The sequence below is a fragment of the Ranitomeya variabilis genome, chromosome 4 (assembly GCF_051348905.1).
Source record: "Ranitomeya variabilis isolate aRanVar5 chromosome 4, aRanVar5.hap1, whole genome shotgun sequence".
NCBI classification, from domain to species: domain Eukaryota; kingdom Metazoa; phylum Chordata; class Amphibia; order Anura; family Dendrobatidae; genus Ranitomeya; species Ranitomeya variabilis.
The window spans coordinates 634,479,885-634,492,716 of record NC_135235.1 but is presented as its reverse complement, the minus strand read 5'-3'; positions in this window follow the sequence as shown (position 1 = coordinate 634,492,716).

Sequence of the window (12,832 nt, the reverse complement as noted above, 5' to 3'; positions counted from 1 at the left end):
GATGATCAGGGGCCGTGCGGGGAAGAGGGGATTATGAGGGGTTTTGCAGGGAATGGGGGAATGATGAGGGGCTGTGTGGAAAATGGGGGGAAGATGATGGGCTGTGTGGAGAATGGAGGATGATGATGAGGGGCTGTGTGGGGAATGGGGGATGATGAGGGGCTGTGTGGAGAAGGGGGATGATGAGGGGTTGTGTGGAGAATGAGGGGATGATGAGGGGTTGTGTGGAGAAGAGGGGGAATGAGGGGTTGTGTGAAGAAGAGGGGGATGATGAGGGATTGTGTGGAGAAGAGGGGAGATGATGAGGGATTGTGTGGAGAAGAGGGGGGATGATCATGTGAGGCTATGGAGAGAAAGGGGGATGACCAGGGGCCGTGCGGGGAAGGGGGGTGATAAGGGGTTTTGCAGGGAATGGGGGAATGATGAGGGGCTGCGTGGAGAATGGGGGATGATGATGGGCTGTGTGGAGAATGGGGGATGATGATGGGCTGTGTGGGGAGAGGACCGAGGGGCTGCACCATGGAGCCGTGTGAGGAGAGAACCAAGGAGCTGCACCATGGGGCAGTGTAAGGAGAGAATCGAGGGGCTGTACCATGGACCCTTGTACAAATGGGAATGTGGACACAGGACTGGCGTGAGCGGTCTGAGGATGTATTTTGGAAACGGTTGATGTTACTTGAATGGGGCTGCATAGGGAAGATGATAATGAGGGGCTGTGGGGAGAATAGGAGGATGATGAGAAACTGTGGGGAAAAGGGGGATGATGAGGGGCTGTGCGGGGAATAGGGGGATGATGAGGGGCTGTGTGGGGAATGGGGGAATGATGAAGGGTTGTGTGGAAAAGTGGGGATGATGTGAGGCTATGGGGAGAAAGGGGGATGCTCAGGGGCCATGCAAGGAAGGGGGGATGATGAGGGATTTTTCAGGGAATGGGGGAATGATGAGGTGCTGTGTGGAGAATTGGGTGATGATGGGCTGTGTGGAGAATGTGGGATGATGAAGGCTGTGTGGAGAATGGGGGATGATGAGGGGCTGTGTGGAGAAGGGGGATGATGAGGGGTTGTGTGGAGAACGGGGGATGGCAAGGGGGTGCGTGGAGAAGAGGGGTATGTTGAGGGGTTGTGTGGAGAAGAGGGGGGATGATGAAAGGTTGTGTGGAGAAGAGGGGGGATGATGAGGGATTGTGTGGAGAAGAGGGGGGGATGATGAAAGGTTGTTTGGAAAAGAGGGGGGATGATGAGGGGTTGTGTGGAGAAGGGGTGATGTTGTGGGGTTGTGTGAAGGGGATGATGAGGGGTTGTGTGGAGAATGGGGGATGATGAGGGGTTGTGTGGAAAAGTGGGGATGATGATGTGAGGCTATGAGGAGAAAGGGGGATGATCAGGGGCCGTGCAGGGAAGGGGGGATGATGAGGGATTTTGCAGGGAATGGGGGAATGATGAGGTGCTGTGTGGAGAATTGGGTGATGATGGGCTGTGTGGAGAATGGGGGATGATGAAGGCTGTGTGGAGAATGGGGGATGATGAGGGGCTGTGTGGAGAAGGGGGATGATGAGGGGGTGGAGAATGGGGGGATGGTGAGGGGGAGCGTGGAGAAGAGGGGAGATGATGAGGGGTTGTGTGGAGAAGAGGGGGATGATGAGGGATTGTGTGGAGAAGAGGGGGGGATGATGAAATGTTGTGTGGAGAAGAGGGGGGATGATGAGGGATTGTGTGGAGAAGAGGGGGGATGATGAAAGGTTGTTTGGAGAAGAGGGGGGATGATGAGGGGTTGTATGGAGAAGGGGTGATGATGTGGGGTTGTGTGAAAGGGATGATGAGGGGTTGTGTGGAGAATGGGGGATGATGAGGGGAATGGGGAGATGATGAGGGGTTGTGTGGAGAATAGGGGGATGATGAGGGGTTGTGTGGAGAAGGGATGATGAGGGGTTGTATGGAGAAAGGGGGAGGATGATGGGTTGTGTGGAGAAAGGGGGATGATGAGAGGTTGTTTGGAGAAGGAGGGATGATGAGAGGTTGTGTGGAGAGGGGATGATGAAGGGTTGTGTGGAGAATTGCAGGGAGATGATGAAGGATTGTGTGGATAATGGGGGGAAGATGAGGGTCTGTGTAGAGAATGGGGGGGATGATAAGGGGCTGTTTGGGGAATGTTGGGAGGATGAGTTGTATGTAGATGAGGATGATGAGGGGCTTTGTGGGGAATGGGGGATGATGAGGGGCTGTATGGTAAAGGGGAGATGATGAGGGGCTGTGCGGGTAATGGGGGATGAGGAGGGGCTTTGCGGGTAATGGAAGATGATGAGGGGCTGTGTGGGGAAGGGGGATGATGATGAGGGGTTGTGCGGGGAAGGGGGGAATGATGTAGCAACGCGTTTCAAACACACGAGGCCATGTGCATCTGAAGTGCATTTCTATGTTGCCTTTGCAATTTAGCATGTTTTCATTTTTTTATATATTTTCCAATAAATTTAGCAATTTCCAAGAAGCTGGATTTTCTTTACATTTGTAAATCCTGTGGTGCTGTGTCGTCAAGTGGGTAATGTCACTCTCGTGAGGCTGCATGTTGGTGGGGCTGTGGGGGGAAGAGGGTCCTTTTTGTTTTTGTTACTTATCTCTAACGTGGCTTAGTTCTACACATTGTTTTGAAAAGCTTATTGTTATAGACTTATTAGTATAAATATATTTATATTTTTCTCCTTTTTGTTAGACTTTTTTCTTTGGGTTTTTAATAAAACTTTGAAAACTATGGGTTGAATTTTTTTTTCAATATTTCTAAAGCTTGGGGTATGTTCACACATTGACAATATCTTTCAGATTCCAGTCAATAATCGGATTATGCATACGCAACCAAGGAATACCCAACACAATTCCAGCAGGTAAATTATCCAAAACATAACAGGAGATTAATTCCGTATGAAGAGACCTCACCTTGAGTGTGAACTCCACCTTAACTAACTGAAACAGATTTTTGAGCAACGGTGTTCAATCAAAGGCCATGATTTGATTAGGGCTTTCTAGCTTAACTGAACTAATTCAGACTTCAGAACAAGTCCTGAATCAATGAAATTAGCCGCAGATCCGCAGTCAATAAAGGCAAATGTTAACAGACACTGATTTTGAAAGAGAATCAACAATCACCCAGACTTAGGCGTTTCTCAATGGCTTGTTTGCTGCAGGTCGTGCCAAGCAATCCTTTAAGAAATGTCCAGCTTGGCCACAATAGAGACAAAGTCCAAGCTCCCAACTGCGTCTCCTCTCATTAATCCTTAAGCTGGTAGCACCAACCTCCATAGGTTCTGGAGCGCCCCGTCAGGGCAAAGGGGGATACTCGGTACCGGGTCCTGCGGTTCACAGGGGGATGTCACGGTTGCTGGCCCTGGGACGTCCATATAAAAGAGAAAGGTCTTTAAAGGGATAAGGTTTATGTTCGTGTCGCCACCTGTGGTATTCGGTTAGGGTGACCGACGCTGCTTTAAGGAGTCTGCTGGAGTGATGTTATGGCAGCTAGATGGTAAACCTTCCCACAGGTGAAGTATTTCTGCAGGGCTTCCCAGTGTGTAGATGGTGGAATGGTGAGAGGTGCAGTGAAGAACGAGGACACAGGATTGCAGTCTCTTTACCTTGTTTACTGTTGGTTTCAGCAGCCACAGCCCAGGGCACCAGATCACAGGGAAGGTAGAGTCCGGCCGGTTTGGAGGCAAGTCCAGAGTCCCCTTGTCCAGGTGGAAATCAATAGCATTCCCTTGCGCTGTAGTGATGTAGTCCCTTACTACATAAGCTTCAAATAAGGTCCTCACAGATGTGGTGTTTCTCTCTCTGTTCCCCATAGTAGGATAGGACAAAACCCGTATGGCTGGTGGCTCGAGGCTGTTTATAGGGACTCTAGCACGCCCCGGCCTCTGAGGGGTGCCACCGTACCTCCTGGGTGTAAGTGCGGACAGGTAACGTGCAATTAGCTGTCCTGCCTGTCTCTGAAGTAAGGCATAGAGGTCCTTACTACCTTGGTTCCGGCTACCGGTTATCTGCGCCTCAGAAGGAGGCAGCCTGCTGGGGGCTGGTCCCTTTCTGGTATCCTCTCCTGTGCTTTGTGTTCCTGCACGCTCACTGCAACGTATTCTGCGTTCTGAAATGTCTCCTTCTGCGATCTGCAGCTCTTAGGGCATGCACAGCTCCGTGGACCCTCTGTCCTCCTCAGACTGCTGTCTCGAACTTTCTAACTCTCCCTACAGACTACCAGTTATATATATATATATGGGCAGACACCTAGTAAATAGGATCAAATGCTCCCCCTGGTTGTCTGGAGTGTGAATGTGTTGCATGCTTGTGGTACCTGGATACAGTTATCCTTCCTTGCCTCCAAATGTAACATCACTCTCCCCTGGAGGAAAGCAATGCCACTGTGACGACCAGGACCCTGGGGCACCACAGTTCCATCTCAGGTAAACGAACTGGCAGTTGGGCAAAATGGAACCTCTTTTTGAGCAGGGGTGGCTCAGTGGCAGCACGGTGGCAGCACTGGGGTGTGTAAAATAAATAAATAAAAAATCTCAAGTCTCTCCTGCATCCTCTGATTCATGCGGATAGCCTGAGTTATGGCCTTCACCAAACAACCAGGTGGAGCATGTAGAGCCAGAGTGTCCTTTAGAGACTCCGAAAGACCCCAGAGGAATTGGCATAAGAGAAGCTGCGTCATTTCATAGGACCTCAGTAGACGACTGACGAAACTCAGTACAATAGTCTTCTGCTGTGCGGTTCCCCTATGTCAGGTTCATGATCCTTGTTTCTGCTACCTTGACCCTGTCAAGTTCGTCATAGATCTGTTCTAAAGAGTCAAAAAAGGCATCCGCATAAACACGTTCAGGAGCAAAAGGGGGTGACTCCGCTGTGACTTATTCCCTGATGACCAAAGGGGCAAGGTAAACAATCATTTACAACTCTCTTTGAAAATTCTGAACTGGTCTTTTTCCCCCTAAAATTTGTCAGGGAGTGCTACAACAGGTTCAGGGGACTCAAAGATAGATCAGATAGTTCAGAAGTCAAGGCAGCGGTTGGAGGAAAGAGATTCTGAGGAGCAGTAAAAGTACCTGTTACACCCGGTTCTGGCGCTGCCCCCAGTTCTGGTCCCTCACCCGCTCCTGCTCCCGAGGCTGCCCCGGTACCTCTGCAAGGTCCCTCTCGGGATCCTCGCTCTCTGTCTGTCCCTCAGCGTCCTGCTGCTGCTTCTCTCTCTCCACTTCTTGGCACACTGCCAGCAGGCCTCCAGGGAGAATGCTTAGGACAGGCACGCGCTTACCTCCAGTCTCTTAAAGGGACAGCGTGCATTTTTTTGAAAATTCCAATTAACCAATGGCAGCGCACTGATTACTACTTCTGGCCCCTCCGTCATAGGGAGGGTGCCAGAGAAACGAGTATCTACTCTTGCTGGTTCTGTTCCTGTTCTGTCTGAGCTGTTATAGCATTCCGTTTTGCACTCTGCTTATACTGTTTGTTTCCGCAGAATATCAGTGACCAGTGGTTCGGCTATCCTAAGACGACAGCTGTACCTTTATACTCAAGTGCATCCCTTTCCGCCACTCACCATACAAACCCCTGGACAATGCTAAAGGTGCTGGAGCCAGCTTCCTCCCATCTACCTGGAATCTGACTTCCCTCACCAGAGCCAGCTTCATATCTCATACCCGACATCTGCCGGTCAGCTCCACCATATCTGTTATATCTGTTTATCCGTTTGTCCCACTGGAACATCTGCCACGTGTCCGGGGTCTAACGGGAGGTAGCACCTGTGTCCCCCAAATATACCATTCTGGTCCTGTTCGAGGGATCTTACTACGGATACCTTGTGCTCACTATTTATGCCCCCTTCAGAGCCCCTGGACCAAGGTCCAGAGGTTCCAATCAAAAAATAAAAGACGAATGTGAACTTCATCGCCTGTGCCTCCGCTTTCATTCGTTACAGATTGCTCCAAGCATGGAACCCCCTGGATCCGAGACCTCTGACTGTGGAGCTTTGCCAAGAGGTGATCCAACAGGTTAAGACTTATCTTCACAGTTTGTCTACCCGCATGGATTCCCTGCTGTCCCCAACTGCAAGTGACTCGTCTACCAGCACCCAGGTACTCTCCTGCACGGCAAGTAAAGGTCCTCGCCCGGCAGCTCCTACTCACTTCCATGGTGATCCCACTCAGTGTCAGGATTTCATCAATCAATGCACGCTGCACATCGAAATCCTGGGGCATATGTTTGCTTCTGACCGATACAAGGTGGGCTTCATAATGTCACACCTTGCCGGAGAGGCCCTCGCCTTGCTGAACCCTCTATGGGAGAGAGAGGACCCTCTGGTTAATGATCTCCAGTCTTTCCTAGAAGCATTTTGCAGGACCTTAGATGAACCTGGTTGGGTCACGAAGACAGGTTCAGCCCTGCTCCGCCTACATCAAGGAACGCTCACGGTGCCTCAGTATGCTGTTCGGTTCCGTACTCTCAAGTCCTTGTTGGTTACCTTCTGGGAGTGTTTGTCAGGAAGAATCAAGGATGAGCTGGCGGGACGGGACGGGACAAGCCTACCACCTTGGACAACCTGATATCCCTTGCAACCCGAATAGATCTGCGTTTTCAGAAATGTGCCAAGGAGCTTAAACGAGACAAAAGGCCACGATGCTGAAGTTGGTTTCTTATTCGTTCAGTTTCTTATTCGGGCTGAAGTTGGTTTCTTATTCAGCAGTTTCTTATTCGGCTATTTTTTATTTTCTGTTTTTTTCCGGTTTTTGTATAAAAATAAACCATTCTGAGTATATAATAATATGCGGTCATGTGTCCTTTTGTGAATACACTTAAAAACAGATACAAAATTTGAAAGGCTGGCACAAAAATGGGCATCAAAGTGGGCACTGAGGTATGGTATTGAAGGGGTTAAATGGCTTTGTGCCACTGATCTGACACCTGACTTGCATACCTTGTGATGCCACACATAAAGTTCCTGTCAATCCAGCCTGGCACAAATGGGTTCTGGGCATCAGAACTGGCATCAAAGGGGGCAAATTGCACATTTTCACAGATTTGAATAAGTAACAGCTATTTTGAGGGGGTTAGATGCCTTTGTGCCACTAATCTAACACCTGATTTACATACCTACTGATGCCCCACATGAAATCCATGTCACTCCAGCCTGGCACAAATTGGTTCTGGGCATCAGAACTGGCATCAAAGTGGGCAAATTGCACATTTTCACAGATTTGAATAAGTAACAGCTATTTTTAAGGGGTTAAATGCCTTTGTGCCACTGATTTAACACCTGATTTACATATTTACTGATGCCCCACATGAAATCCATGTCACTCCAGCCTGGCACAAATGGGTTCTGGGCATCAAAACTGGCATCAAAGTGGGCAAATCGCCCATTTTCACAGATTTGAATAAGTAACAGCTATTTTTAAGGGGTTAAATGCCTTTGTGCCTCTAATCTAACACCTGATTTACATACCTACTGATGCCCCACATGAAATCCATGTCACTCCAGCCTGGCACAAATGGGTTCTGGGCATCAGAACTGGCATCAAAGTGGGCAAATTGCACATTTTCACAGATTTGAATAAGTAACAGCTATTTTTAAGGGGTTAAATGCCTTTGTGCCACTAATCTAACACCTGATTTACATACCTACTGATGCCCCACATGAAATGCATGTCAATACAGCCTGGCACAAATGGGTTCTGGGCATCAAAACTGGCATCAAAGTACTCAAATCACCAATTTTCACAGATTTGAATAAGTAACAGCTATTTTTGAGGGGTTAAATAGCTTTGTGCCACTGATATAACACCTGATTTACATACCTACTGATGCCCCACATGAAATCCATGTCACTCCAGCCTGGCACAAATGGGTTCTGGGCATCAGAACTGGCATCAAAGTGGGCAAATTGCACATTTTCACAGATTTGAATAAGTAACAGCTATTTTTGAGGGGTTAAATGCCTTTGTGCCACTAATCTAACACCTGATTTACATACCTAGTGATGCCCCACATGAAATCCATGTCACTCCAGCCTGGCACAAATGGGTTCTGGGCATCAGAACTGGCATCAAAGTGGGCAAATCGCCCATTTTCACAGATTTGAATAAGTAACAGCTATTTTTAAGGGGTTAAATGCCTTTGTGCCACTAATCTAACACCTGATTTACATACCTAGTGATGCCCCACATCAAAGTCAAATCACTTCAGCCTGGCACAAATGGGTTCTGGGCATCAGAACTGGCATCAAATGGGGCAAATTGCACATTTTCACAGATTTGAATAAGTAACAGCTATTTTTAAGGGGTTAAATGCCTTTGTGCCACTGATTTAACACCTGATTTACATATTTACTGATGCCCCACATGAAATCCATGTCACTCCAGCCTGGCACAAATGGGTTCTGGGCATCAAAACTGGCATCAAAGTGGACAAATCACCCATTTTCACAGATTTGAATAAGTAACAGCTAGTTTTAAGAGGTTAAATGCCTTTGTGCCACTGATTTAACACCTGATTTACATACCTACTGATGCCCCACATGAAATCCATGTCACTCCAGCCTGGCACAAATGGGTTCTGGGCATCAGAACTGGCATCAAAGTGGGCAAATTGCACATTTTCACAGTTTTGAATAAGTAACAGCTATTTTTAAGGGGTTAAATGCCTTTGTGCCACTGATTTAACACCTGATTTACATATTTACTGATGCCCCACATGAAATCCATGTCACTCCAGCCTGGCACAAATGGGTTCTGGGCATCAAAACTGGCATCAAAGTGGGCAAATTGCACATTTTCACAGATTTGAATAAGTAACAGCTATTTTTAAGGGGTTAAATGCCTTTGTGCCACTAATCTAACACCTGGTTTACATACCTAGTGATGCCCCACATGAAATCCATGTCACTCCAGCCTGGCACAAATGGGTTCTGGGCATCAGAACTGGCATCAAAGGGGGCAAATTGCACATTTTCACAGATTTGAATAAGTAACAGCTATTTTGAGGGGGTTAGATGTCTTTGTGCCACTAATATAACACCTGATTTACATACCTACTGATGCCCCACATGAAATCCATGTCACTCCAGCCTGGCACAAATGGGTTCTGGGCATCAGAACTGGCATCAAAGTGGGCAAATTGCACATTTTCACAGATTTGAATAAGTAACAGCTACTTTTAAGGGGTTAAATGCCTTTGTGCCACTGATTTAACACCTGATTTACATACCTACTGATGCCCCACATGAAATCCATGTCACTCCAGCCTGGCACAAATGGGTTCTGGGCATCAAAACTGGCATCAAAGTGGGCAAATCGCCCATTTTCACAGATTTGAATAAGTAACAGCTATTTTTAAGGGGTTAAATGCCTTTGTGCCACTAATCTAACACCTGATTTACATACCTAGCGATGCCCCACATGAAATGCATGTCAATACAGCCTGGCACAAATGGGTTCTGGGCATCAAAACTGGCATCAAAGTACTCAAATCACCAATTTTCATAGATTTGAATAAGTAACAGCTATTTTTGAGGGGTTAAATAGCTTTGTGCCACTGATATAACACCTGATTTACATACCTACTGATGCCCCACATGAAATCCATGTCACTCCAGCCTGGCACAAATGGGTTCTGGGCATCAGAACTGGCATCAAAGTGGGCAAATTGCACATTTTCACAGATTTGAATAAGTAACAGCTATTTTTGAGGGGTTAAATGCCTTTGTGCCACTAATCTAACACCTGATTTACATACCTAGTGATGCCCCACATGAAATCCATGTCACTTCAGCCTGGCACAAATGGGTTCTGGGCATCAGAACTGGCATCAAAGTGGGCAAATTGCACATTTTCACAGATTTGAATAAGTAACAGCTATTTTTAAGAGGTTAATTGCCTTTGTGCCACTGATTTAACACCTGATTAACATACCTAATGATGCCTCACATGAAATGCATGTCAATACAGCCTGGCACAAATGGGTTCTGGGCATCAAAACTGGCATCAAAGTACTCAAATCACCAATTTTCATAGATTTGAATAAGTAACAGCTATTTTTGAGGGGTTAAATGCCTTTGTGCCACTGATATAACACCTGATTTACATACCTACTGATGCCCCACATGAAATCCATGTCACTCCAGCCTGGCACAAATGGGTTCTGGGCATCAGAACTGGCATCAAAGTGGACAAATCACCCATTTTCACAGATTTGAATAAGTAACAGCTATTTTTAAGAGGTTAAATGCCTTTGTGCCACTGATTTAACACCTGATTAACATACCTAATGATGCCCCACATGAAATGCATGTCAATACAGCCTGGCACAAATGGGTTCTGGGCATCAAAACTGGCATCAAAGTACTCAAATCACCAATTTTCATAGATTTGAATAAGTAACAGCTATTTTTAAGGGGTTAAATGCCTTTGTGCCACTGATTTAACACCTGATTTACATACCTACTGATGCCCCTCATTAAATGCATGTCAATCCAGCCTGGCACAAATGGGTTCTGGGCATCAGAACTGGCATCAAAGGGGGCAAATAGCACATTTTCACAGATTTGAATAAGTAACTGATGTTTTTAAGGGGTTAAATGCCTTTGGGCCACTAATACGACACTTAAAATACACAGACAGTGATGCCCTGCATCAAACCCAGGTCTCTCCAGCCTGGCCCAAATGGGTTCTGGGCACCAGAACTGGCATCAAAGTGGGCAAATAGTGGGTTGGTTTTGGGAATGCCTTGGTTACAGCATCAAAACCCTGTTATTAACTGGGTTACTGAGGAAATTGTTCAATGGTCCTTATCTAAGTCCTTGAAGTCTGTATCTGTGTTGTCTGTCGGTCTGGAAGCTATTCCGGAGTACCTGAAGGACTTTGAAGACGTGTTCTCTGAAAGCGAGACTGAGGTTCTACCGCCACAGCCATCTTTTAATTGTGCCATCAATTTAATTCCTGGGGCTAAATTGCCCAAGGCCCGTTTGTTTAATCTGTCTTGTCCTGAGCGGCTGGCCATGAAGGAGTATTTTGCCGAGAGTCTTCGTAAGGGGCATATCTGTCACGGGGAGACAAGGATGGCGAGAGCTAATAACCCGGGCCCCTGCAATTTCCCTCAGACTAGGGTGTCATGATATGTACTTTTGCCCTGTCCTGCATTTGAATAATATGCCATTTGATGTATGTAACTGTTTTCTGGTTTCTATTAGCTGTAATTTATGTATTGTATTTTCTTGTGCTGGGAGTCACCTGTAACAATGTCTCCTTCCCCCAATACTTGCAGCCCTAAGCTATAATGTAATTAAGCTTTGTAAACACCACTAGTGCAGAATAGTGCCATTCTTCCTCACAGCAGGTGGCTAGTCAAATGTACATACAACCTAGACTAAGTGGAGCCGACCAGAATAGAATCTTCTGGTAAACTCAGCCATTGAATAGAAGGTGTGACCCCTACCCCCTTCAGGGGCGGATCCCAGGAGCTCAGACAATCCATTCTTATTTTGAGATCAGATGTGAGTTGAGGCTGGAAGGAGAAGGAGTGGGGATTCTTAGCTGAGGCAAGGCCCCATGTCCATCTGGGACTGCGGAAGCGAACGGGGCGAGACTTGAGCTGAGGACATATCTCGTCGTTCGAGGGATTGTTTTGTGATCGCTTGGACTCGTGTGGACTATTGTTTTGTTAGCTGGCACAAGGATTATCGGGAGGTGCCCCCGAACCTGTTCCGTTGGACTAATTGTGGACTCTGTAGATCTACCTGCATGTGTTGTTCCAGCGTTCTTGATAATAAATCTGTGGAATCATCCCTTGGCCTGTTGTCCCTTCTTGCTCTGCCGAACACCCCGTCACATAGGGAAACCCTGTCTGACCCTCTACCTGAAGTTTACACTGAAGGTGTGCATGTTCAGGCCTCCACCCTCACCCTGACTCCTGATTCAGCCCTAGACTGAATACCACCGCCCACCACCCAGTGAATGCAATAGACCAATTCCCAGAGTAACAAACAAGGATAAAGGAAAATATACACCACCCAGCAGTCAATCAGGAATACACTATAAAAGTGCAGGGCAAAATAAATACAAATATAGAAAGGAGTAAATAAGACAAAGGAAAATACACCACCAGCAACGATTCTCCAACAACCAGCTCTCCACTCCGGACCGAGATAACTAAGGATAAGACAGAAGCTATAATCGGCGACGCCCAAAGATCAGGAGAACCATTTAAAGGAAATGGGCATGGCTCAGCTTCCAATCCGAGGATCAGATAAATTAACCCCGGAGCAGCCAGACGAAAACTAGCCGACGCCAATGAGCAAACAGTGGTCAAACGCGGAACTACCGCTGTCTGTCAGACGACCTGGTCTGAACAGTGTCTGACATGACAGTACCCCGCCTTCTACGAGGGACCCCAGGGCCCTCGCGGCTTATAGGACCCTGCTTGTCCAGATGGCAATGATGAAAACACCTGACCAGCCGATCCGCATGAATGTCCGAGGCTGGTACCCAGGACCTCTCCTCAGGCCCATAACCACGCCGGTGTACCAAATATTGTAAAGTGCGGCGCACCACACGAGAGTCAACCACCCTGGAGACTTCAAATTCTAGGTTACCATCCACCAAGACTGGAGGTGGCATAGGCGCCGCGTCCACAGAACCCACCACCTTCTTAAGAAGAGACCTGTGGAACATGTTGTGTATTTTATACACCGTAGGGAGCTCCAGTCGGTACGCTACTGGGTTAATGACGGCGGTGACCCTAAATGGACCAATAAACCGTGGACCCAATTTAAGGGATGGTATCTTAAGTCTTATGTTTTTTGT